The 26,613-nt window shown below is 37.5% G+C and overlaps 1 long non-coding RNA gene across 1 annotated transcript; it reads left to right on the plus strand.

Moving 5' to 3' along the window:
- The first annotated feature begins 486 nt into the window (after window positions 1–486).
- On the plus strand, window positions 487–23,191 carry LOC113922799. Its single transcript, XR_003520071.1, has 3 exons — window positions 487–643; window positions 19,544–19,629; window positions 23,089–23,191. It is a non-coding gene; the product is annotated as an uncharacterized LOC113922799 (long non-coding RNA).
- Window positions 23,192–26,613: the final 3,422 nt, after the last annotated feature.

The raw sequence follows: 26,613 nt of genomic DNA on the forward strand, positions 1-26,613 counted from the left end.
AAGGTCAGCTACAGAAAAGAAAATAACCTAATTGTCCGTTGCACATATGAGTGTAGTGTTAGTAAACAGGAGGCCCCACCACATTTATAAAAAAACAGTAGGGGCACCTGGGTGGCTCAGTTGGTTAAGTGTCTCTGCCTTGGGCTCAGGTCATGATCCCGGGGTCCTGGGATCGAGCCCCCTATCGGGCTCCCTGATCATCGGGGCACCTCCTTCTCCCTCTCCTATTCCCCCTGCTCTTTGCTCTCTCAAATAAATAATTAAAATCTTAAAAAAAAAAAAACCCACAATAGGATTACATCAACAATGAGAGATACTCCTTAAGGTGTGAAGCTAAAAAGCTCTAACATCCTAGAAGAGAGAACGGAGGCAATGCCGGGGACAAGTGCATTTGCTACATGTTGTGAAAGACCGGAAGGGAGAAAGTAAGCAAGAAGTAAGGAGAGAGGGGCTGCAGCTCAGTATGATTTCAACAGACTCGTAACATTTCTGCAAGTGTAGTAATTGGCTTTCATGAGCCAATAGGAGCTGGCCCCAGCATACCATCAGCTCCCCTGGTAATACCATCGCACTACGACCCGGTGAAGAGCCGTGATACGGCATTGTCTATGCCAAACTCTCATTCGAGTGGACCCAAAAACTGGTGAGTTTTTACCTGCCCTTCTACCTGATTAACACACCTTGTGATCATCAAAAAAACATTACATTAACAAGACAAATACTAGGTTGAATGAAATCACATAAATTTCATTCTACTAACCAGCCTTTCTATTTTCTTTTTATTTAAGCTAGCTTATATACAGGAAATTGATTTCCCTTTAGCCTGAGTTTATATTGTATAAGGTAATTTTTCTTCCATTGTTCTACGAATTTCCCATTAACAAGACACTCGCAGCAATGATGGAAAAGCCCTCTGCTGGCTCGCTTTTGAAAGCCAGTATGCACGCTTTCAGGCTTTAGAGCATTCCTTTCCCCTGCTTTGCCAAGCTGAGCTAAACTGCAAATTCTGCCTTAAAAATGTCATTAAGATAAGAATGGCCTAACTGTTTCTAGGAGATTTCATTGTTAAAACATGAGACTTGTCAGCTTATAAATCAAATCATACTGCATTATTCCAAGATTAGTTATAATAGCCTAAAGAAACTTTTATAAACATCAAACTCCTTCTTAAAAATTATATTCTGAGATAAAGAAAGGGGGGGTAAGTGTCTACTTGCCGGGTACATTAAATGGAATTACATTATAAAGAAAAATGAGGTCTTTGTAACACATTTTCTAAATAGCAGGGTTAAGTCAGATGCTTTTGAGAAGGAATTTGAACAGGGAAACTAATTTTAAAGGCCTTATTATATCACTGTTATTTTAGTCTGACTCGCATATTTCTATGCCTTGTTGCTTGTACTTTACTAGTGTAGAGGATTTTTTTCCTCGCTTCTAATAGGAAAACAAACAATAGTTTGTTATTCATTTAAATAACTTCTAAGATAAAAAGAACCTGAGCAAAATAAATCAGTATTATTTTTTATCATCAGAAAAAATAAATGCGAATACTATATTAAAATATAATTGTAGAGTCCTCTCTGGTATAACATTATGTAAGGGAAAACTGTTTTTATTTAGACAACAAATATTTATCATAACAGTGGTGTTGCGTTATTCTTCCTAGAATTCAAAATTTGTCATAGTTCAAAAGATCTAGAATGTAACACTCTGATTATGTTTCCAGTCAAGGTAATTAAAAAAAGATGTTTTCATTTTTCCTATATGAATCAGTTTTAAGTTACTCCTGATGACTTAAGGTGACTCTGTTGGGTGACTTACATTCCTTTTTTATTTAATTTAATTAATTTATTTATTTGAGAGAGAGAGAGCATGAGCAAGGGGGAGGGCCAGAAAGAGAGGGAGAAGTAGGCTTCCCGCGGAACAGGGAGCCCAATGTGGAATTCGATCCCAGGACCAGATCCCGGGACCCTGGGATCTTGACTTGAGCTGAAGTCAGACGCTCAACCAACTGAGCCACGCAGGAGTCCCAGATGATTTAAATTTCTAATAAGAAGGTCTTGCTTGATTGTTGGGTGGATGGTAGTTACTGGAATCACTTAAGTTTCTGCAGTTGCAAGTATCAGAAACTAACTGGCCAACTTAAGCAAAAGGGGAATTATCAGAAGGTTATTAGAGATCTCACAGAACTAATAGGAAGATTAAAGAATCATGCTTGGATTTTGCAATGTGTACATATATCAAATCATTGTTTTACTCCTTAACCTTATATAATGTTATAAGTCACTTATTACTCAAAAATAAAGCTGGGGGCGGAGGAATCATGCTTAGTAAAATGAATATTAGTTTATCACTTAAGATAAATGAGGAATTCTTAATCTCAGAAAACAAACTGAGGGTTGCTGGAGTGGTGGGGGGTGGGAAGCATGGTGTGGCGGGTGATAGACATTGGGGAGGGTGTGTGCTATGGTGAGCGCTGTGAATTGTGTAAGACTGTTGAATCACAGACCTGTACCTATGAAACACATAATACATTATATGTTAAAAAAAAAAAAAGAAGATAGTAGGAAGGGAAGAATGAAGGGGGGTAAATTGGAGGGGGAGGCGAACCATGAGAGACTATGGACTCTGAGAAACAAACTGAGGGTTCTGAAGGGGAGAGGGGTGGGGGAATGGGTTAGCCTGGTGATGGGTATTAAAGAGGGCACGTTCTGCGTGGAGCCCTGGGTGTTATGCACAAACAATGAATCATGGAACACTACATCAAAAACTAATGATGTAATATATGGTGATTAACATAACATAATAAAAAAAGATAAATGAATTCCAACTCTTTGTGTTTCCTTACAAAAACTCTGCTTAAGATCTGAGGTCCCTCAAGTGACAGATTGGGTCATATGTTTAACCCTTGGTTCTACAGAAAGAATTTCATGGGACACCTCAACTTCCATTACTAGTTTTCCAAGATTCCATACAGTTGGAGGAATGTAATTCCCAAAAGAAAATTAGTGTCACGAGAAAGAGGGAATGGATGCCAGATGGCTAAAAAAATAAAAATAAAAATAAATAAAACAACAAAGCTTTACTACACTGCTGATTCAATTTTGTCTGTGCCATAAAACTTCATCAATACAAGAGAAAGACAGCTACTTCTCTGGGTCTCAATTTCTTTTTTTGTAAAATGAGAAGAATGCATTAGAAGACTTCAAACTTCCTGCATTTCACATTTATGATGACTAATTGGGCAGACATTGCAGCTACCTTGGAAATGCTTCCATCTAGACGAAGGGATCTTTCCTGACCCTTGTGGTTCTCAGACCTCACCATCCCTCCCTCTTGGATCTCTTTAAGCCAGAAGACATCTGTAGCTTTTCTGGCTCTTGCACATGCCATAACAAGCCTCCAGAACTCAGTGGATCTCACTTGGAAAACTTGAAAATCAAACATATTTTACTCCAGCACATATGAAGATAAGTTACATTGTCTGAAATACAACATTTGCTTCACTAAAGAGTAGATGTTCAGGGTAAAACATCCCAAAGTTAAGAGTAAGGTTCTTTAAATTATTTTCTATTTAAAATGAAGCTCTAAAGTTCCTCTCACGAAAATAAGACTTACCAAAGAAAAGGCTTGTTGCTCCACCTAGAGGACATTTTGTATTTTCCAGATTAAGGGAATTGGAGGGTCCTTTAGAGATGTCTAATCATCTAAATCTTGCTGTGATAATTTTACCAACAATTTTTAAAAACATTTGAAATAAACCCATACTGTGTATCAGTGAGGAAGACATCCCTTATCTCCCAGTTTCAGCTGATTGTTGAAGTAATAACTTTTTTATTCATGAAATACATGGATACATATTAAGAATTTAATGTGCTTGCTTGCTTTTGGGAGCTTCATGGCTTAAAAAAAATTAGTATGATTCCTAACAACCACTTACTAGTTTTTTAATAATTTTCATCAGTTATCAGAAGCTTTTCTTTTTCATTTGACAGATACTCTCCCTAATTTAAAGTAATACACTAGACAAAAATATACCTTTTCCACTTAGAATTACACAGCATTGTCTCTCCAAAAGACCTGCCTGTTAAGAGAACATGCCATTTTTATGTTTAGTAACAAGAGTTTCAGTTGCTAATGCCTCACAAATATCTTCCTTTTTATGTGAAACTTCCTTTTTATGGGAAATCCAGGACCTTATTTTAGTGAAAGCAAGGTTTCCAGAGTGGATATTCACTTTTAAAAGGAGCACACCCATAGCATCTATTTTCCCATAAGACTCTGTGAGAAAGTAAGGTCATATGGTGAAGCAAAGAAGAACGGACCAGGAATAAGAATCTGGGAGAGAATTCTGGGGTGGAGGAGCGGAGAGAGACTGGCTTATCTTGGACTGCGGCCATCTCAGTCAGGACAGTGTAGCCAACCATAGCCTGACAAGCAGAGCAGAGCCCTCACGTTACTGAACCAATTGTGTTGGAGGTTAAAAACAAAACAAGCAAAACAAAACAAAACAAAACAAACAACAAAAAAAAAACTGTACACCAAGTTCTGTGAGAACAGAAACAATCACCAAGAAAATTTTGCTCTGGGGTCTGACTTGCCATACTGGTCTCATCAAAAAGTTTACCATATGTCCTGAGGGTATCCACGAGAGATAATGTATCAGAACTTCCAAGATACATAGGCCAGGTAAGTAGATTTTTTCCATAGAAGGAAAGAGCAGGGATGGTGGAGAATTAGTCTTGATACTTTGTTCACAATTTGCTACATATTCTTGAGAATAAATGGTGGTCCTTCTAAGTCATGGGTAATGTAATAATTTCCACACAGAGATGGGTTTCTCGAAAGCAAATCTGGATGAAATTTCCTTTTAGAATTCCTTCATTGAAATGTAGACCTTGTTTAAGTGGACCATAATATTTAAAGTTCCTATACATGGTCTCTATGCCCTCTCTTGCCATGCAGAGTTGAGGATAACTTGCTCATTGTCACAGAGCCAGTGAGTAGCAGAACTGGGACCAGAACTCATTCACACTGGCTGACCCAGACCCATCACTCTTTCTATTAAAATGTAATCATTTAAAACTACTTTAACACCAAAGCCTTTACGGAACCAGTTGTCTAAATAAAGTCTTAATATCCTTTCTCGGGAAGAGGGTAACTGTTTGGATATGGCATTCTTATTTTGAAGAAGAAACAACAAACCAAACAAAACTTTATAAATTGTTACAATATTCGGTTCTTTAGAGTAGCCTTGAATATGTTAAGAAACACATTAAATGGTTTTTAAAAATTCACTTAGTTCTTCCCTGCCTTGTTTCAAATAGTATCTGGGCAATATCCAATCATGTTAAAGTCACATTGTAAAACATACTTAAGGGGTGTCTTCAGAGCCAGCATGGACCTATTCTCGAGGGTAGAGATAGAGGCCTCGGGCCCGCAGATGGAACCACCCAGAGTCCTCCCAGCCCACTGTGCATGTTCACAGAAAGCCAGCCGCATCTGAGAACCAGCCCTGCCGGAGCTGGACAGATGGGCTTCTTTGCTGCAACCTTACCAAGGCTCCTCCGCACCAGCCTGGGAAAAGTATGAACTACAAAGTAAAGGAAGAACTATTTTTAAAAAGGAACCACTAAGAATACTAGCACTAAACAAAACTCGGATTAATTCTCAAGCTCAGCTATAAGCGTTCACTTTGCCCATGGTTTTGGCAACTTTAACCCATGAATAGATTCTTCCCAAAAGAAAAAGTAGACATCAGCTTTAATTATTTTTTATGCTTCTCTGTTTCTTTTTTTCTTCTAAGCATTAAATTATTTAAAAATTGTCCTCACTGAAGTGTGTATTTTACTGGACTGGGGAGGTTCTTTTGTGGGTCATTTAAGATGCAGGGCACATCCTGTTCCCAAAGAGCTTGGCAAATATCAGTGCGTGCATAGGGTGGCCTGAAAAGTCACATCCAAATAAAACTGCAGTGAAGATACTTGCTATTAATGCCATTATGTGCCAAAAATAAATCATAGAAACAACAGCATTTTATATACCCAAATTAAATATGCAGAATCTAAGATATTTCAACCTGCTATTAAAAAAAAAAACGGGGGGACACCTGGGTGGCTCAGTCAGTTAAGCGTCTGCCTTTGGCTCAGGTCATGATCCTGGGATCCTGGGATCAAGCCCTGCATGGGGCTCCCTGTTCAGCGGGGAGCCTGCTTCTCCCTCTGCCTGCCGCTCCCCCTGCTTGTGCTCTCTCTCTCTCTCTCCCTCCCTCTGACAAATAAATAAATAAAATCTTTAAAATAAAATGGTACCAGGGAAGCTATGGCCAGCTCTGGTAGGAGCCAAGATCAGGAGACCCTGCCAACCTATGACCCCTACTTCCAATCATCTAAGCTACACTGGAGGTCTACTTAAACCTCAGGAAAAAGTAGAAACCAGTTTTGGGTGAGTCTTCCCATTACAACTGTTTTCGATCCCTCCTAAGATTCCTCCCATAATGCTATCTGACTTCTTAGCTTCACTTAAAATTATTTCTAAACAAAAAGGACCACCCTAGGAGAAAGATGAGAATCCATAGGCTTGCTTTCCCTGTGGAATAATGTAGTCCAGATGCATCATAGAGTGATTCTCAAACCTGGCCTGTACATTTTAGAATTATCTTAGAGAGACCCACCCAGACCAATGAGATGCTACTATCTAGGTATGGGACCCAGACATTAGTACTTTGTTTTTAAGCTCCCCCAAGTGATTCTAATACAGCTTGTGGATGGAGACACCCTGGCCAATGTTCTATGACATGACTTTTGGGATCAATCCCTTTTGGTCTTCCAGATAAACATATTCCAGTTTCAGAAGCTGCCTAGAAATTTTCTTCTTCCAAGAAATGAATTAACGCTAAATGATTTTTGCTAAAGGAGACAGGAGAGGTTAAAGAAAAAAGAAAAGCAGAAGAAAGCCAGTTGCATTCTTATGAGACTTAACCAATTTCCCAGCTGCTGGGTCTTATTTGGTCAATTGGTCAAAGATTGGATTTTCTTTGTTTTACTAAGAAGCATGCTTCAAAGAAAATAAACATTAAGTTAAAGACAGTGTTGGGTAAAAAGATTATTCAACTGGGATTCACAAAATCTGGCTCATGTTTAGCAGTTAATAGTTGTGGGACGTGGGACTTTGAACTTACCACTCTATCTCTCATTTTCCCATCAGAAAAAATGGAATGATATACCGTACTTCCTTCTTCCAAACTCTCTATTAATCTGAGTATCTAACTGTGATCCATTCATCAAAATAACTTAAAGGATGCCACAAGTGGTGGGGTAGACCTTTTCCTTACAGACTCACATAAAGACATTAGATTAGAGAGATCCAATTATAAAATCCTTAGAAGATTAAAAACATAAAATAATCAAAGCAGTGCTGTGGGAAAGCTTTACTCAAACCAAAATACTGAAAGGTCTGTGGAGGATCGATTGTTTATGATCCTGTTCTCTAGAGACTGAAATTCTTTGGATACACCAGATGGTTTTATTTATATAGCAAAAGTTCAGCTCTAGTGAGGTGCTGCTTGCAAATTCGCACACAAATGAAAGAACCCATATTTATGGAAGTGTACATAGTCTTACCCATGGGGGATTTTCCATTGTTTCTTATGGACCTTTAAACAAATGTTACATTTACAAAGTTAAGGAGGCAGCCCACCACACTGAAAAGGAAGAGCAACCTCCCGATATGATATAACGAAGTAAGCTAGAGCCTCAAATTTAACACAGGGAAGTTGCAGACTTGTGTGGATCTCCTCTATACAAATGCACGACAAACCTCATTTAATTTACTCTTTGATGTTCATATACAATCCTATCTCCTCAAATAGCATTCTTGAAAATGAAAAAGAAAACTCAACCCTCTCCCCATCTGAATATTTCAAGATGCATCCTGTGTCAGCTCCTGGCACTGAGTCAGCCTTGTCAGCCCAATTTAGAGCATATGGCGGTGATCCAACTCATTGTGGCTGTTTGTGGTCCTCAGATCAGGTTTCAAAAAAGAAGGGGCAGCAATCCGGTGACCTTCTCAAGATAGTAGAGAACAACTCTCGTCATGACTGACACCTGATTTTTCTGCTAACATTAGCTCCTAATCAAAGATGGTGCCAAGATTGCATCAGACACCAGCCCACAAACCTTTCCATCCTCCTGCAAGAGGTGTGGAGCATCCTGTCACCCGCTGAGTTTCAGCTTTAGAATGCCTTTCCCTTTCAGATCCAAGGAAGCTTGGTTTTATTGACATTTGAGATCAAGCTCACGGTCTGTCTTAATTGAGCTTTCCTGTTATTTATAGTGCTTGCCTATTTACTATTCATTGTCTTTATACCTAGTGCGGTTCAATGTGATTCATAATGATGACATGGTTATAAAGCTCTCAGATTAACAATCCTAGACATCCATTTCATAATCAAGAAACCTCACTCTCTTGGGATCTTTTTCCTGTGCATCTCTCATCCTGTCATCTTTGCTTAAAAACCATGTGACCAGTACTCTTTCTGGGCTCCGAGTCATCCTTCCTCTCTACTTCTGCTGGATCTTCAAGACTGGCTCAGCCAGAGTCACAGACTGGGATCCAGCAAGATCTACAGAAGTACATTTGACCTTCCAGGCCAGGCCCCCATTATTTCTTACCTGACCAAATACCAAGTTAATCAGTGTGAAAAAATGATCTTGACCCTTGCCTCAGTATCCTTTACATCAAGAAGCTGCCTTTCACCTTACAGGGCTTTTAGGGAATGTTCATTCTTTGTTTGTCCCCTGAATTTTACACAAAGGTCTGGTGTAGAGGCCTGAAGATTTTCACAGCTCTGGAAGCATTCAAAGTAACTATCGGCTTTACTTCAGTTCTGAGTGTACGCATAATATATGATTTGAATCAGTAGAGTTCCAAGTTTTCTATACAGAATTTTATCTTCTTTCTATCTCCCCAATCTTTGAAGCTAGATGAAATGAGAAAAGAGGATGGAATTATTTCATCCTGCCTGTTTGTTTCCATGAGGGTTCTAACCAAAAGGAAAAGATGAGTCATTCAGCATCATTCCCTATTTGGTTGTTTGGACTCTGGGCCACTTTAGCCAAGAGAGGGCAGCACTCCATGGGTTTTTGAATTCACAGGGGACAAAACTTCAGATTTTAACTGAACTCTACCTTCAGCGAGGCACTGCACATGGTGTTGTGTGGAATACAGAGCTGAATAAGGCATGCAAGAATTTAAATATGCAGGAATCACGAAAGAGGAAAGCACCAGGGCAGTGAACATAGCTATGAGTTGGGAAGTGGTGAAGGATAAATCTGGAAAATAAAGAATGAGTTTAGATTGTGAGGGTCCCTTCAATATTAGGCGTTTAACTTTGATTTAGAACGCAATGGGGAGACACTCAAAGCTTTTCAGCAAGTGAGTAATATGATTAGAACACTGTTTGGGGAGGATACACGTGATAGGGGTGTACTGGAGAGCCTGAATAGGGTGAGACCAAGAGGCAGGGAGAAAAACAGATAGGAAAATAATACAAGGAATATCCAGGAAGGGACGAAGGTCCAAACCAGAGAGAGGCATGGTGGCAGGAATGGAAAGGTGAGACCTGCTGGGAGAGGAATTGCGAAGGAGGAAAAAATGTCTTCAGCAGAGTAGATATTGGGAGAAAGAAACCAAGAAAAGCCCACAGTTTTACACCTGGGAGTTGGGCATACGGTAGAAAGTTTCTCCGGAGCTGGAAATACAGGAGAAAAGAACTTTCTGAAAACGTTTTTCCTTTAGGCAGAGTTAACAGTATCACGTTGCCAAAACGCAAGCAGTGCAGGGTGGAAATACAGGAATGGAATGGCCTCCAGGACTATCTTGGAAAGAAGAAATTGCCCAAAATATATACTCCAGTCTTTGTTTTATTCACCTGAATATATGGCCCACATATGAATATATGTGTTGAACGTTATAGCCTATGTTTCTATGTCCTGTTGGCTTTACATGACTCAACTTACCTGTCCCTTCATTATACTCTATATTTGTATCTTATGGTGTGGCCACCTCTGATCCTTTTGAGATAAATTGGAATAAGCATCAATTAATTAATATGTGCATTATGTTTTTCTCCACAGACTCTAAAGGCAACCTTCTGTAGCAAGCGCATATATTCTCTAAGTAAAATGCATATCACTGACATGTACTGAAAGTTATGTGCAAGGCATTCAGCTAAAAGATTTATGCACATCATTTCATTTAATCCTACGACTAGTAAAAGAACCTTATGAGGTCATTCCATTAGTATCCCATTTTACAGAGAAAGAAATTGATTCTCCTGGTTCTTCTCTCCATGTTCCATGTTCATTGTAGGATGCCATTTTCTCATGTTGAAGGGACATTGGCCTCCAGAGCCAGTGTCTTCAACAGAAAGCTCTGGTGCTTCCATGCATAGAGTACAAATTATCAGGTTTAAGAAAAGGCCCACTACTCCATTTTTTTAAAGTCCTATGTCCTTTCTATTACCTATTTTAGCAGATGACATAACTACCCACCCAGTTTCCCAAGACCAAAAAAAAAAGTCACCTTAAGAGTGTAGGACTTCAGAGTCCTACTACTTCTTCAAATCTTATATCCAGAATTTGGAGTCTGAGTAATCATAAACCACCAAGGCCTTGGATTGTACCATCCTGAATCACTGCTGTTTGCTAATAGATGGATGGATGGATAGATAGGTAGACAGACACACAGACAGACATGTTTGTACAGTTTGTGGTTTACACAGTCACCACACTTGAGATTATTAATGAAGGCATCATTTACATCATGGGCATTATAGATTTGTATTTTTCTATAAAAAAATTCTCACTTTACAGTGAAATATCTATTATAACCAGTGATGTGACTATTTTCCAATAAATAAATAAAGTACCTTGAGAAACAGTACACTTTTCAACTTTGCATAAAAGTTCCATATGGGTTAACAGTAGACTTTGGTCTCCCTGCTTCTAGACATTCCCCCCAAGTCATTCACATAGGCTGCAATAGTGATCTTTCCAAATGCGGACTTTATCATGATTTTCCTTCAGTGGGGTAGAAAGATCTCCATTTTCTGCCTCAGCCTACCTGCTGATGTGAACCTTCTGCTTTGATCATCTTGAGATTCTTATAATTATTTGAATGCAGCATTGCACATCTATGCACATGCAATTCTTTCAGCTTATAATACCAGTCCAGCCATCTGCACCCCATTCTTCCTGGAGTAATCTTCCTTCCAAATCAGTTCGATGTTTCCTTTTCTTTGATTCCTGCTCTTCTCCCTCCTTCTCTACCTTAGAAAAAATGATTACACTCTCTTTTGTGCCTTTAACCTACCTCTCTGTTGGCCAGTCACACTGTAATACAATTATTTATTTTTCTAGCTGAACTCATACTTAATTAAGAGCTCCTTGGTTTACTATAACCATGTACCATTTAACTTTTCTTTTCCTATGGTAATGTAAAATGGTACAAAGGGAATTTGTTGGATTAAACTCTTGGCTAACTGCCTCTGCTGCCTGCTGTCTAGCATGTTCTTTAAGTGATATTGCTGCCTGCTGGCAAGCTTGCACTTTGAGCTGTGCTGCTCTGTGCTGCACTTGCTGAGTCCTACTGAGCCTCTGTCAGAGATTGAACCAACCTAAGTAGGAAGTTTTGATAACTAACATTTAGGGACAGAAGTATGGGATGGAGGCCCTACTTAAAGTGGCTCTCGGGTCATGTATCTTAGACCAGACCTGCCTGTGTATCTCAGACTGAATCATGTTTCCAGTTCTAGAATAAGCTGTGACCGATGCTAAGCTCAGGAGAAGGATTCTTACCCTGCGACCACTGGTCATATGTCTCAAAAAGGAATTGGTTCTAGTTTCACAGAGAGCTCAGGATAAAGGAAGATACCCTGTGGAATATGCAGGCCCACTTCCGTCTTATACAGACCACTTATGGTTGGTCACTTATGTCACCACACAGCAAGCTACTGTCACTCCTAAAAGCAGATGGTTCACTAGGACCCTAAAAATTGCCGTTGCTGATGCTATAGCCTGTGCATCCCTTGCCAAAAAATCCTGAACTTCAGAGTCATACAAAAAAACACCCATGACACCCCCAGGGCACAACCAAGGTATTAATTCACACGACTTAAACTTGGAGACCTTAGATCCTATAAAGTAGCCATTGCCATGCAGGTGGGGGGCTAATCCTGATGACACTGATTGGAGACTCTCTGAAGGAAGAAACTTAAAATACGAACAAGGTAGAAAAATAAAGAGAATTCCCTATTCCCACTGAAGTATATGCAATTACCACAAGAAAAAAAAACTTTGGATGTAGAGGGAGAGGAAGTAAAAAAGTGCAACAGAGATCCGTAATTTGACCTAACTAGAAATCCAAAATGCAAAACTAAAAGAATGTATACAATAGAAAGATAAAAGGGTGCTGATCAGCTTTTGTGTCTCTACAACTGAGGATCTAAATTACCTCCAACATCTGTTGAAATGTACCAATTTGCAAACTTTCATGACCTTAATCAATATTGGTGCTCAAGTTATACTTTGGGATAGCACTAAATTTGAACAAGTTGCCCCCTATGCTCTCAGGAGAGTTACTGAACAAAAAATAGAGGACAAATCCATATGTCTCACTTTAGCCATGAGAAAAACTGCCTTGCCTAAATTCCCCATAGCCATGACATACTGATGACTTCCTCCTCCAAGGAGATTCACTTGATATACTCATTCAGGACATACAAATACTCACAAAGGAGTTCACGCACAAAAAAAAGATGGCTCATTGAGCCATACTTTGTACACGACACCTTGGTTAAACTCCTGAAAATCAGGAGTAAACTAAAGGCCACTCCATCCCTAACATTGTCATAAAACAGCTATCGATGATTCTCTAAGCACCCATGGCATTAAAACAAGCTCAACATCTTTTAGGCCTTTTTGTGTTCTGAAGGCAACATATTCCTCATTTTAAAAGTTTTCTTAAGTCTATTTATGCCATTTCTCACAAATTGACCCACCTTGAATGAGACTACCCACAACAAAAGGCTCTAGAATCTGTCCAACGTGCAATACAATCACAGTCTCCTTAGCATTCCACCAGAGAAGAGACTTCATTTTTGTAGAGGCTTTAGCAACCTCCCCTAATACCTGTTGGAGTCTATGAATCCCCCATGATGGCCACAGGTTGCCTTTGGTTTTCAGGTGTAAAAAGTTCATCTCCTCAGCTGTATACTATATGCCATTAGAGGGTCAATTGCTGACTGCCTATTGGGTCATCACAAGAACAAAGGCTCTCACAGGCCTTGACTGTGACCGTCCATACACAGCTGTTCATAATGATTTGGATTATAAAAGCAACACCCCACAAAGCTCAGCAAGGTTACCAAGCCTCCTTGTTAAAACAGAAGTAGTACCCACAGGATAGAACCAACCTCGACCTTCTGGCATAACCCACCTGCAGGATGGGGCGGTCTCCCCTGTCTTCAGTCCCTTGTCAGATGCCTCAGTTCTGGAAGAATTCGCCCCTCTCACTGACCCTTTGCCTGACTGGGGAGCCCATTGGGAACAACTGAGTGAAAAGCAAAGGGAGTTTGTATACTTCATGGGTAACAGCACCACCAACACATGATGGATACTCACTGGAGAGCTGTTGGTTTAACTAGGATGCTACAAATCATGGATGGGAACCAAGGGTCAACACAACTGGCCAAATTTCATGCACTGGATGCCCTGGCCAAACTGCTACCATTTGTGCATTTTTACAAACTCTTAAGCTGATGTCATTGGCTGGTCCATCAACTCTAGGAACAACAATTCCTTAATCAACATTGCCTTGTTTAGGGTAAAGAATTCTGGGAATCTTTTGTCTCATAGATACCCAAAATATAAATCAAGATCTCCTGTGTCTCCGCACATATGAAAGCCACAATACAAGGACTTACTAAGACACTCCCTATAACCTTCCAAGTTCCATACATTACTAAAAGTGAGCAAGACATGCATTTCACTTCACAGAATGCACAATGCTGAGCTCTTGAAAAAGACATTTAATGACGCTTTCACCTCCCTTACTGGCCTCAGGCTACAGGTCTTATAGAGTACCGTAGTGACTTACTTAAGCAAGCTCAAATTCAATTAAATGAAACATGGCCCATTTCAGTCAGTCAAATATCAGGGGTGAGTTGTAATTAAGAGTCTGACTCCATTTTTAATGTTTGGCTGCTGACAGTTTCAAGCTTTACCACTCCCACTTCCCCTTATATCCCACATGTGGTTAAGCTGATAAGAAAGCTCTGTACTTTAGCTCCAGTAGGAAGTTCACACCATGTAAGCCTGCCCCAGTGAGATGGTACTTTACCCCAACCCCATCATAAACACAATAAAAACCAAGCCAGTCTCCTTTTCCTTGCTCTCGCAAGCTATTTTCAGACCTGCTTTGAAGCCTGCCTTGCTCTCGTTAGAAAGCTTCATTGTGTGAGTAATAAACCTTTTCACACCCACAACAGTTTCTATATTGTATCTCCATTCTCTATGGAATTGAGTCTTATCTGCAACTCCTACCTCAAAAGTAATAGTTAAAATAAAAAGTCATCATTTCCACACTAGGTAGAGAGAAGTAGCTTTCAAAATACAAACGTACACATGCAAGAAGATAAAAAGAGATGGAAGATTTAAAAAGTAATATTATCCTTGCTCCCAGCAAAGTTGGAGTAAACAGAAACCAGATTTAACTTATGAACTGAAACAACTAAAACCTGTGCAACAATTAAATACCTGTGCAAAATGTATGAAACCATGGCTTTCCGACACTGGGCATCAGGCAACACTGAACAGTGATCACTGAGAGAGGAGGAATAATAGTGTGGTGAGCATTTCAGTTGCCCCAGGTTACTCCTCTTGTGGAGGGGGAAACCCCAGACCAAGTCTGGTAATCCCCATGAGTTGAGGCGACAGGGCAGAGAGATGGGAGAGGCCAAGGCAGCCAGAGTTTGCAAGGCACAGTACTGAAGAGTGGAGAGCTGCAAGAGAAAGCTCCAGAGATCTGTAGAAAGTCCCCCTTAAATATTAAGTATTCATTAGTACATGCATGTACATATAAACTACCTGATGCTGGCAAAACAAAAAAACAAGCAAAAACACCAGAAAGGAACTAAGGAAACAATCTCCAAAATTCACATAGGGCTAGGAATTGTTCATGTTCCCATAAGACACAGTGGAAAATTTTGTAATTCATAGGGCACTAGGTAAAGTATTCAGAAGGGTATTACCTCAGTAGTGGAGCAAAATAACCCTAGACTAAACCTTGCTATGCTTCATCCTCACAAAGCATAAAAACAATCTCAAAAGGAAGATATATAATATGTATAAGACCTATACGCTAAAAACTTCAAAACATTGCTGCAAAAAAAATTAAAGACCTGAGCAAATAGAGACATATGCCATATTCATGGATCAGGTGACCAACATTGTTTAGATGTCATTTTCCCCCAAATTGATCTATAGATTAAATGCAATCCCAAATAAAATCTCAATAAGCTTTTTTTGTAAAAATTCAAAGGACAGATAATCAGCCAAAGAATACAAGAACACTAATTCAAAGGGATACATGCACCCCAATGTTTATAGCAGCATTATTTACAATAGCCAAGATATGGAAACAGACCAAGTCTCCATCGATTGATGAATGGATAAAGAAGAGGTGATATCTGTCTATCTATCTAGATATCTACCTAATATCTATAATATATAAATTATAGAATTATATATATAAATTATATATAATACATGCATTATATATAATTATATACATAAATTAAATATAATTTAAATATAAATAAATATAATTATATATAATTTATATATAATGTATAAATTATATATATCTTATATAGAGAGATTATATTGATAGATATATTTATATAATTCAGTCATAAAAAAGAATGAAATTTTGCCATTTGCAACAACATGGATGGAGCTAGAGCATATAATGCTAAGCAAAATAAGTCAGTCAGAGAAAGACAAATACCATATGATTTTAGTCATATGTGGAGTTTAAGAAACAAAACAAACAAGGGAAAAATAGGAGAAAGAGAGACAAATCAAGAAACAGTTTCTTAATTATAGAGAACAAACTGATGGTTACCAGAGGGGAGGCAGGGAGGATGGCTTAAATAGGTGATGGTTATTAAGGAGTACACTTGTCATGACGAGCACATGGTGATGTATAGAAGTGTTGAATTACCATATTGTACAAGTGAAACTAATACAGCTCTGTATGTTAGCTAACTGGAATTAAAATAAAGACTTTAAAAAAAGACAGATGACAAAGAGGGGAATATTTTATAAATAAATAAATAATAGTATATTAATAATAACTAATATCAATCCACAAGAACCTTATAAAGTAATGTTTATGTTTTGGTAGTAATTTAATAAGATAGGAGATCAGTAAAAGTTTTGTAATCATAATATAATATATATTACATATAATCATATAATAATATATATATTTGTGGATTATATATATAATCAACAAAACAACTTTGATAAAGATGAAATGAAGCTGAGGGATTTACCCTTATTCCAAAAATTAAAAAGTTACAATAACTAAACACAGTTTTATATCACTATAAAGATAGACAATGAGATCAGCAAAATGAAATAGCAAGTACAGACATAGACCAGTACATATATGGTCAATTAGTTTTCAACAAAGGTGCCAAGGCAGTTCAGTGGGGATATTATAATCTTCTTAACAAATGGTGTTGGAACAACTGGATAGCCACATAATTAAGAAATGCACCTTACCCTTTACCTCATGACATAAACAAAAATTAACTTGAAATGGATCATAGACCTTAAATTAAGAGCTAAAATTTCTAGAAGAAAATATAGGAGATCTTCATCACCTTGGTTTTTGCAAACCAATCTTTTTGCAAAGATTTCTTATATATAACACAAAAGATACAAACTATAAAGTCATTATATATAACACAAAAGACACAAACTATAGTCATTTTATCTTATATTGTAATAGACAATCTACTAAAACTCATTCAAGAGAAAGTGATAATCTAGATAGTCATACACCTATTAAAGAAATCAAATTCAAAAATATTTCAACAAAGCAAACTCCAAGCCCAAATGGTTTCACTAGCAAATTCTACTAAACTTTTGAAGAATAAACAATACCAATTCTACACTATCTTTTCCAGAAAAATGTAAGTGAAGATAACACTTTCAAACTAATTTTAGTAGGCCAGCATTACTCTGATACCAAAAAAATTACAAGAAAATAAAGCTACAGAATAATATTGTCATAAATTTAGACTCAAAGATTTCCAAGCAAACATTAGCAAACTGAATTCAGCAATGTTTAAAAAGATAATGTATCATGACTGAGTGAGGTTTATCGTGGGAATGCGATGCTGGATCAACACTCAAAAATCAATATAATGCATCATATTAACGTACTAAAGAAAGACCACATGATCATATGAGGAAATGCAGAAAAGGCTTTGACAAAACTCACAATTTTTTCATGATTAAAAAAACTTTAAAAAGTCAAAATAAAAGGAAAATTCCTTAACCTGGTAAAGGGAATTTATAAAATACCAACAACTAAGATAATAATGCCAAAAATCTGAATGTGTTCCCTTTAAGATAAGGAACAAGGCAAGGATGTCTGCTCTCACATTTCTTTTCAATATGCCTGAAGATTCTGACCATAGCAATAAAGCAAGAGAATAAAAAGGAAAGGCATGCTTTCAGTTTGAAAAAGAAGTAAAACTATCTCTATATACAGGTGACATAATTTTCTCTGTAGAAGAATTCCAAAATATATTCAAAAATTGCTGGAATCACTAAGTAAATTTAACAGGGTCATCAATATAATAATTCATCTGTGTTTCCATATATTATGAATGTACAAGTGAAAACTGAAATTTTGAAAAATACTACTTAGAACTCCAAAAAAGGTTTAATACTGAGGTGTAAATCTGACAAAAATACATGCATGGTATGTATGCATGTATGCATGTATGTATGCTGAAAACTTCAAAACACTGATGAAAGAAATTGAAGAAGACATTTAAAAATATGGAAAGATATACAGATCCATGAATTGAAAGACAGATTATTGTCAAGATGTCAATTCTCCCCTAATTGACCTGTAGATTTAATGAAGTCCCAATAAAAAACCCAGAAGAATAATTCTTCTTCCCAGAAGATATAAAAAGCTACTTCTAAAGTTTAAATGGAAAAGTAAAAGAATGAGAATAACCAAAAGAATTCAAAGCCAAAGGAAGATCAAAGTTGGAGGACCCACAGTATCTGATTTTTCAGACTTATATAAATTTACAGTGATCAAAACAGGACAGTATTAGTGAAAGGACAATGATCAATGGAACAGAACAGAGAAAATCTAAAAAGAAAATATAGACACAAATATTGTCAGTTCGTTTTTGGCAATAGTGTGGAAACAGTTCTGTGGAGATAGGGTTTCTTTTCAACAAATGGCATAAAACAATTGGTTATCCATAGACCAAGAAAGAAAAAAAAAATTGACCTTAACCTATACTTCACTTTTCATACAAAAGAGTAACTCAGAATGGATCACGGACCTAAATGTAAATGTAAAACTATAAAATTGTAAAAGACAACAAAGGAAGGAAGCTAAGTATAGGGATGGATGATGATGACAGTATCCTAATTAACATCTGCTACAAATGCGTTTTCATTTTCCTAATTGCTTAGAGAAGATTCTATTCATCAAACTGAAGAGGAGTTTCTCAAAAACTCTCTGTCCACTGAAAGAAGTGATAGGAACTTCCAAGATAAGGCACTTGGCATTGAGTTTCATGACGAGGATGTCCTATTAGGAACATACTCAGGAAAATCTATTAAATGATACTCTCCAAGTCTGCCAGGAGTCATTGCCAAAATAAAGTTACTTATTGCCTCATAGTTTTCCAGAACAAACTTACTATAGCCTTTGCTCCATTCTTTTTAGCTTCGTACTTTTATAGCTATAAGTCTTGTTGATGACATGTTGCAACCTGATCAGGAACATTAAATGCCATCCACAGTTGACCTTTATCATTTTCATATCTTAATTCCCCAGTGTAGTTACTCTGAGACCCTCTCCAAAAATTAGCACGATTTATGAAACATAACATGACTCTGGTTGCCCTATATTTGGACACATCATCTTCCAAGGATGCTTTACTTCATTAGGTAAATCAATGTTTCCATCTGATAGGCTATAATTTAAAAAATTAATAAATAAAAAACTCTCAGAGTCAAAGGTTATTGCTAGTCAACAAATGAAAAAACTACAGTAGAAAGAGTTGAACATTTATGTAGTGGAGGAGCTTTCTCTTTATTATGGTTGAAAACAGTTTGTAAAGTATTATGAGAAGCAATTCTCGAGTGGCTGGGAGATACTTACAATTGCCCAGGCGTCTTGCCCTTACTTTGCCTTTTTTTTTTTTTTTTACTAGGTGGTGACATGCTAAACAAAATTATCTCCGCAGTTTCCTGCTATTGATTTTTTGGAGAACAAGCAAAGCAATGTTGGTCAGATAAGGTACTATGTGGTGGCGGTGTCAAGTTGTACTTCACTATCATTTTATAGTTTAAAGAGACACGTCAAATAGTAAAAAGTAGAAGATAAGATGATTTTAAAAAATCATCAAAGTGAGCTTTCCTTGAAGAAAAAAATTAATTCTATACTTAGCAAGGGAAACTTTTATTGAAAAATTAAATATGAGATCAAATTACCCCTCACACGCTATCTAGTTTTACTGATTTTATTTAGGTTTCCAATATTCCTTTTCTTCTTTGATGAAACCAACTCATAGTTTATTGCCATGTTTAAGTCTTGCCTCCTGCACTCAGTCCTCTATAAAGAGATCTCTCAAAATCAAATCTGATTTCAACATTCTTGATTTTTTTCAAAAAGATTCCTAATGACTCTTTCAAAAAATCAAAACCAAGATTTCTAGGCTGTGACCTAGCCATTTCACAGTCCAGCAGTGGTCCTGTCTTTGGAGAGTCTCCACCCCAACCACTGTCCCCAGCTCACACCTTTCACTCTACCAAGGCTGGATTGTTACTTTTTACTGGAAAAGTTAGACCTTTCCCACTCGATGACTTACAGAAAAGGGACTAAAATGAGAAGAGCAAGGTGCTTGCTTCAAGCACCAAGTTTAAAGGGGGCAAAAAAAGCTCGGGAATCAAGACAAATATTTTAATGCAATACTTTAAAAATCTAAATCAATGCAAAAAATTAATAATAAACAAAAATCAAAATTTTAAATAAAGACAGTATCAGTTATCCTTCCTGAATTTCATTCTGCTTAGGGAAGCCTTACTTACATTCAAAAACTAACTTGAATATTATCTCTCTAAGGAAAATTCTCCTGCCTTCCCAGAGGGTGGCACTTCTCTCTGCCCCTACTCTAACGCCATTCAACTCTTCTCTAATTGGCATCATATCTATCTCTCCACTTACAACCCTTCCCAGTGAACTGTGAGAACCTTTAAACCATCCCTGTATTCCAGGGATTACTACATGTTAGGAATTCCACAAATAGCTCCTGTATGAATGAATAGTTAGGCTATGGTAAGTAGAGAGTAAGACAAAAAATTTAGAGTCAGAAAGAGAAATTTCAATTCCACCTCCACAACTGATATATTTATCAATTTTTTAATGCTGGGTATATCTCTGAGTGTCAGTTTCCTTACCTTTGGAGTGGGAATGATCTTACTACCACAGGAGTTTTGAAAGCTGGGGGCTTATCAAATGTTTGGAAAGAGTAGTCAAATAAAGAGAATAGATACTTATTTATTCCTATGAAGTGGATAAGGTGAAGAGAGAGAATGGAGACTGTGGCTTACCCAGCCAAAATAACTACATGTCTGAAAACAGAGGCAGGAAAAGCATCAAGCAAGTTGTTTGGGGAACTGCAGATGGTTTAGCATGGCTTCATGTGAACAGCAAAGGAATATCATAGAAGTAGATAGGAAACAAAGTAAGCAGAATCCAGACCCTGGGTGAGGCTCTTGTCTGATATTACATCTGGGAATGGCATAACTGAGTTAACCCTGAGTTAACAAGAACAAGTTTCTGCCAAAATTATAATTGGATTCATGGGCTAAGTGGAGTTTGGCTAGGGAGAAAAAATTAAATTAAGCCATTATACATACAAGTTTAGGAACTATTGTCTATTTCATATATACCATGGCATAGGATTGAGATACTGGGAAAGTAGAGTATATAAGATTTGGTAACAGACTGCAAGGAGGCAGGGAAGTAATTGTGAGTGTGGTATTTAGATTAGAAGTATAAGTTGTGAGAAAGTATAATAGATAAATAGAAACACCAGGATTTTACATTTTTCATATATAAAATGGGCACCAATTTTCTGGTTTTAGTGGTAATCTCTTTCCTCAAAACACCTGTTCTATACTTTTATCCAAGGGTTGCTTAGATTTCAAATGTCTTTCTTGTCTTACTGCACAAAGCAAGTAAACATGAAGAAGGAAGGAAGGAAGGAAGGAAGGAAGGAAGGAAGGAAGGAAGGAAGGAAGGAAGGAAGGAAGGAAGAAAGAAAGAAAGAAAGAAAGAAAGAAAGAAAGAAAGAAAGAAAGAAAGAAAGAAAGAAAGAAAGAAAGAAAGAAAGAAAGAAAGAAAGAAAGAAAGAAAGAAAGAAGGAAAGAAGGAAAGAAAGAAAGAAAGAGAGAAAGAAAGAAAGAAAAGAAAAAAGGAGGGAGGAAGGGAGACGAAGGAAGAAAAAAGCGACTATAACCCAGATAAAATCATTTTCCAAACAAAAAGGTAAATGTATGAAAATATATATTAAAAAAATAAGATATCACTAATACAGCAAAGCTTGCATTTGAAAAGAAAGCATATTAGCACCACCAGTTTCTCAATTTATATATTGATTCTACAGTAGGAAGTTGTTTCGGGGTCTTGACGGAACACAAATGGCATATCCAAAGGGGTAATTGAAGAAGGTTTAGTGAAGGGGCTATCTACCAAGATATGGGTGGATTAAGGGAACCGAACAAGTACTGATGGAACACCACAGGACTAGCAACACTGGGAAGCTATTACCAGCTCTAGGCCAAGAGAGAGAGCAGTTACCAGAACTCAAGGCAAACTGTAGCTGTAGCTCTAGGAAAGGGCTACCAGATCAGAGCTGTGACTTCAAGAATGTGGCCATTGCCAATTGTTAAGCCTGCAGGGCCATAACCTAACCCTCACTTCCTAGTCTCTAACGACCTGCTGATGGGTCCCATTGACTGAATTCTAATGGAATCCAGAAGGCAATAGAACTCAGTTGATGTTGTTCATTGAGGCCAGTCTGAGACACAGCACAGGGGAAAACAGTGACTAGTGGGGGTAGGGGGAAATGGAGGATATCCAGCTCCCTGATGGCAGAAACCCTTTGTCATACATCTCTGTACACACATCCTCATCACCTCTCCTCAGCATCAGATATAATGTTTTGCACATGCTTAGCCTTCAGTAAATGCTTAATGAATAAAAACATAATGGCATATCCGTTCTCAGCAAGGATTGGAATAAACAGTGAAAAAAAGATCAGAAGACAGGAGGAAAGCAAAGCACATCTAAGCTCCGCTTTGTTGGGTTCTCTTTCCATTTTTACAAATCTATAAAGAATCCTAGAAGACAAGATACCAGATGGAAGTGAAAGAAGAGATAATTTTCACATTTTTTAAGCATCCAGGCCTCTTTCCCTAGTCTCCCACAAAGGGGGAAAGCACTATTGTGGGATGACCTAAATGTATTCATTTTGACATCGTCTCCACATTTTTCTAATCCCCTCTAGCCTTGGAATGCCCTCTCTAGTCCTCTCCATTAATCTTCACTGAATATCCTCTTCAGGCCAAGAATTTTTTCCCTTATATTCCTTCTCTGTATTAGTGCACACTATCATTATGTATTTATTTGCTTTTATTGTATTTTGTATCTTTATGTGTTTATTTGCTTTAAAATAGCCTTCTTGTTTTTTAGGTATATACACCCTGAAATAGTACTCTGAAGGAGAAGAGGAAAGAAATGTAACATAAATTCAAAATATACCATATGACAAATGTTTTTTAAGTGCTATCTCTTTATTCTTCACAATTATCCAGCAATAGAGATACCCTTAATCTCTACTCATAGATAAAGAAACTGAGGACAGCCCATTTTCTCAACACTATGCTATAAAGCCAAGATTTAATGTACCATATTCTTGCCACGAAAAAAAGTCACAAACTCCCACCCTCTATTCTCACTCCCCAGTATTCATTATTTGTGATAGATTAATAACCCCAGTCCTTCATTACCCTGCCCCCCACCCCACATCCACAGTCTTTGCCATATAACTTCACAGTTCCTTTCCCCTGATTCTGCACCTTGGATTCAGCCCTTTGACTTTACCAGTGGAATATTAGCAACATGACATAACCAAAATCTTGGAAAGAGCTTGCACAATTGGGCTTGCCCACTTGCTCCTCTGAGAACATACCCAAGTTGGCCCAGTGGTACCAGACGAAGAATGAGAGACACAGAGAGCAAATTCAAATCAAAGCAAGCGCAGCCTAGATCAGCTACTTTCAGACCCATGAGTGAGCCCAAATAATCCCAAAATAGACATCTGCCAAACCAGCTGAGAGCAGCCAATCCCCAGCTAACATGCAGATCTTCAGAATACATGATTACTGTTAAAAAAAAAAAAAAGCAACAACAACAAAAACTCTGATTTCAAAATGCCCACTTTTCTACTATACTACACTATTCTTAGGCCAGATATTAACTTCACCCTATGCTCTCAGAAATATTGATCTCTTGAACCTCATTCTCTATTGTTTAAAACAACAACAACAACAACAACCCTAAACTTCTCTTACAAGGGTCTCCAAAGTCTCTAAGTTATAACGTTTTATGATTTTATTTCAATTTTTATAGGGGATTCTATCATTCCATCTTTTCCTCTTTTTCTTCTCCCCAAATGATAATGCAATGGTATAGAATAGAATGTCATTTGTTCATTAGTTTATTCATTCATTTGACAAACTTATACATGTTGAACATAAGACAAAGTCCTGTCATCATAAACATATAGTTAAGTAAATAAAAATTAACTAGAACAAATATTTAACTAAAGTAAAAGTAACTTTCTTAAAAATTTTTTCATAATGAGAGTATAGATTTTACTCATAAGGAGGCAATTAGGATGTATTCAGGCTCTAATTTTTTGGAAAGAATATCTTTATTTTAAGAAGAGGCACATGCACCCCAATGTTCACAGCAGCAATGTCCACAATAGCCAAACTGTGGAAGGAACCAAGATGTCCATCAACAGACGAATGGAAAAAGAAGATGTGGTACATATATACAATGGAATATTACTCAGCCATCAGAAAGGATGAATACTTACCATTTGCATCGACCATAGATGGAACTGGAGGGGATTATGCTAAGTGAAATAAGTCAAACAGAGAAAGACAATTATCATATGGTTTCACTCATATGTGGAACATAAGGAATAGTGTGGAGGACCGCAGGGGAAGGGAGGGAAAACTGAATGGGAAGAAATCAGAGAGAGAGACAAACCATGAAAGACTCTGGACTCTGGGAACCAAACTGAGGGTTATAAAAGGGAATGGGGTCGGGGGTTGGGGTAACCAGGTGATGGGTATTAAGGAGGGCACATGTTGGGATGAGCACTGGGTGTTATACGCAACTAATGAATTGTTGAACACTACAACAAAAACTTATGATGTACTATATGTTGGCTAACTGAACATAATATAAATAAATAAATTTTAATTAAAATTTTAAAAAAGAATATATTTTAGAAGTAAAGAGAACTCAGTGAAAAATTATCATTTTTCAATTGATTATCAATTTTCCTCTTTGAAAGAGGTATCTATGGCAGCCTTTCGGCCAGGAGGTCCATCCATCTGCACAGCAGCTAACTCTTAGTCCAGTTCTCAAGACACCCTACAACCTTTCCTTGTGTTGTAGTGGGGCCTGCGGATGCATGAGTCACAGGGACACACTTATGATGAGGTGTTAAACCGTATTCCCCCCAAAAAAGTTACATTAGATTCCTAGATCCCAGACCCCAGAATTTGATATTATTTGAAGATAGGATCTTTAAGAGGTAATCAAGTTAAAATGAAATCATAAGGATGGGCTCTACTCCAGTATGACAGATATCCTTATAAAAGGGGAAATTTGGACACAGAGGCAGGCATACATAGAGGGAAGACAATGTGAAGAGACATGGGGAGACAGCCATCCTCAAGGCAAGGAGACAGGCCTGGAACAAATCCTTCCCTCACAGACTTCACAAGGAACCAATCCTGCTGACCTTGATTTTGGACTTCTAGCCTCCACAACTGTTGTTTACATTTCTGTTGTTTAAGCCCCATTTTGTCACAAATTGGCAGCTCTGGCAAATGAATACAGGTGTCTTTGTGTACACTGACCACAACAAATCTCACTCTAGTCATAAGGAGACCCCCTTAATAAAAAGGAACTGGGTATACAAACAATGAATCATGGAACACTACATCAAAAACTAATGATGTAATGTATGGTGATTAACATAACACAATAAGAAAAAAAGGAACTGGTTGTAAATTTGAACACTGTGTTTGCCTTTAAGCAAGATGCTTTATCACTAGAGAAATGCATCTGTTTCTATGACACTGTAGTTTCAGTGGTACTTAAAGCAGTGATAAAAATACAACTGTGATTTTGTGATTGACAATTTAAAAAGGAAAGGGATAAATGTCTTCTTAATAAACTATTTTTTGCAGAATAGGAATTTTCATATCACCTTAGAGTGGTAATTCTAAATTCACCATAAGTCAAAACCCTAAAAATCACTTAGAATTTCTTTTTTGTAATTGTGTACTCATTGAATTTGTAATTCTGGAACTGTAGCACATGTGCTGGGAAAGTGAATTATTAATATGAACATAAGAATTTCTGATTTTAAAAGGATATTTATTTAAATTCAAGCATTGGCAAGTCTTTTGTTTTGAAGAGCTTTACCAAAGCAAATCCATCAGTTCTGAAGTCAGATTTCTATATGTAAATTTCAAATGAACAGACTTGAAATTACTTTTCTCATAATCTCATGAATCCATAAGAGACTATAGCAAAGTTGATAGTTACTTGCTATCTTCACAAACATTCCATCATTTCCACATGGCTTTAATATTTGAATCTGGCAATATGTGATGACCTAAACATACCATCTTCCCCCCAAACTAGCTCCTCCTCCTGTCTTGCATATTTCTGCTAATGATAGCACTGTTCTTTTAATTGCCCAGGCAAGAACTTAATTATTCTAGATTCGCTTCTGCATTAGTCAGGGATCACCATGGAAACCAAGCCAACAGGATATATACTGATACATAGAAAGAGACATTATGAGGGATGAGTTCACACAATTGCAGAGGTGGAGAAGTCCCACAATCAGCCGTCTGCAAGGAAAGCCAGTGGTGACCCAGGACAGCCCATCTTGTAGTTCCAGTC

Source organism: Zalophus californianus, chromosome 9 (genome assembly GCF_009762305.2).
Source record: "Zalophus californianus isolate mZalCal1 chromosome 9, mZalCal1.pri.v2, whole genome shotgun sequence".
Classification (NCBI taxonomy): Eukaryota; Metazoa; Chordata; class Mammalia; order Carnivora; family Otariidae; genus Zalophus; species Zalophus californianus.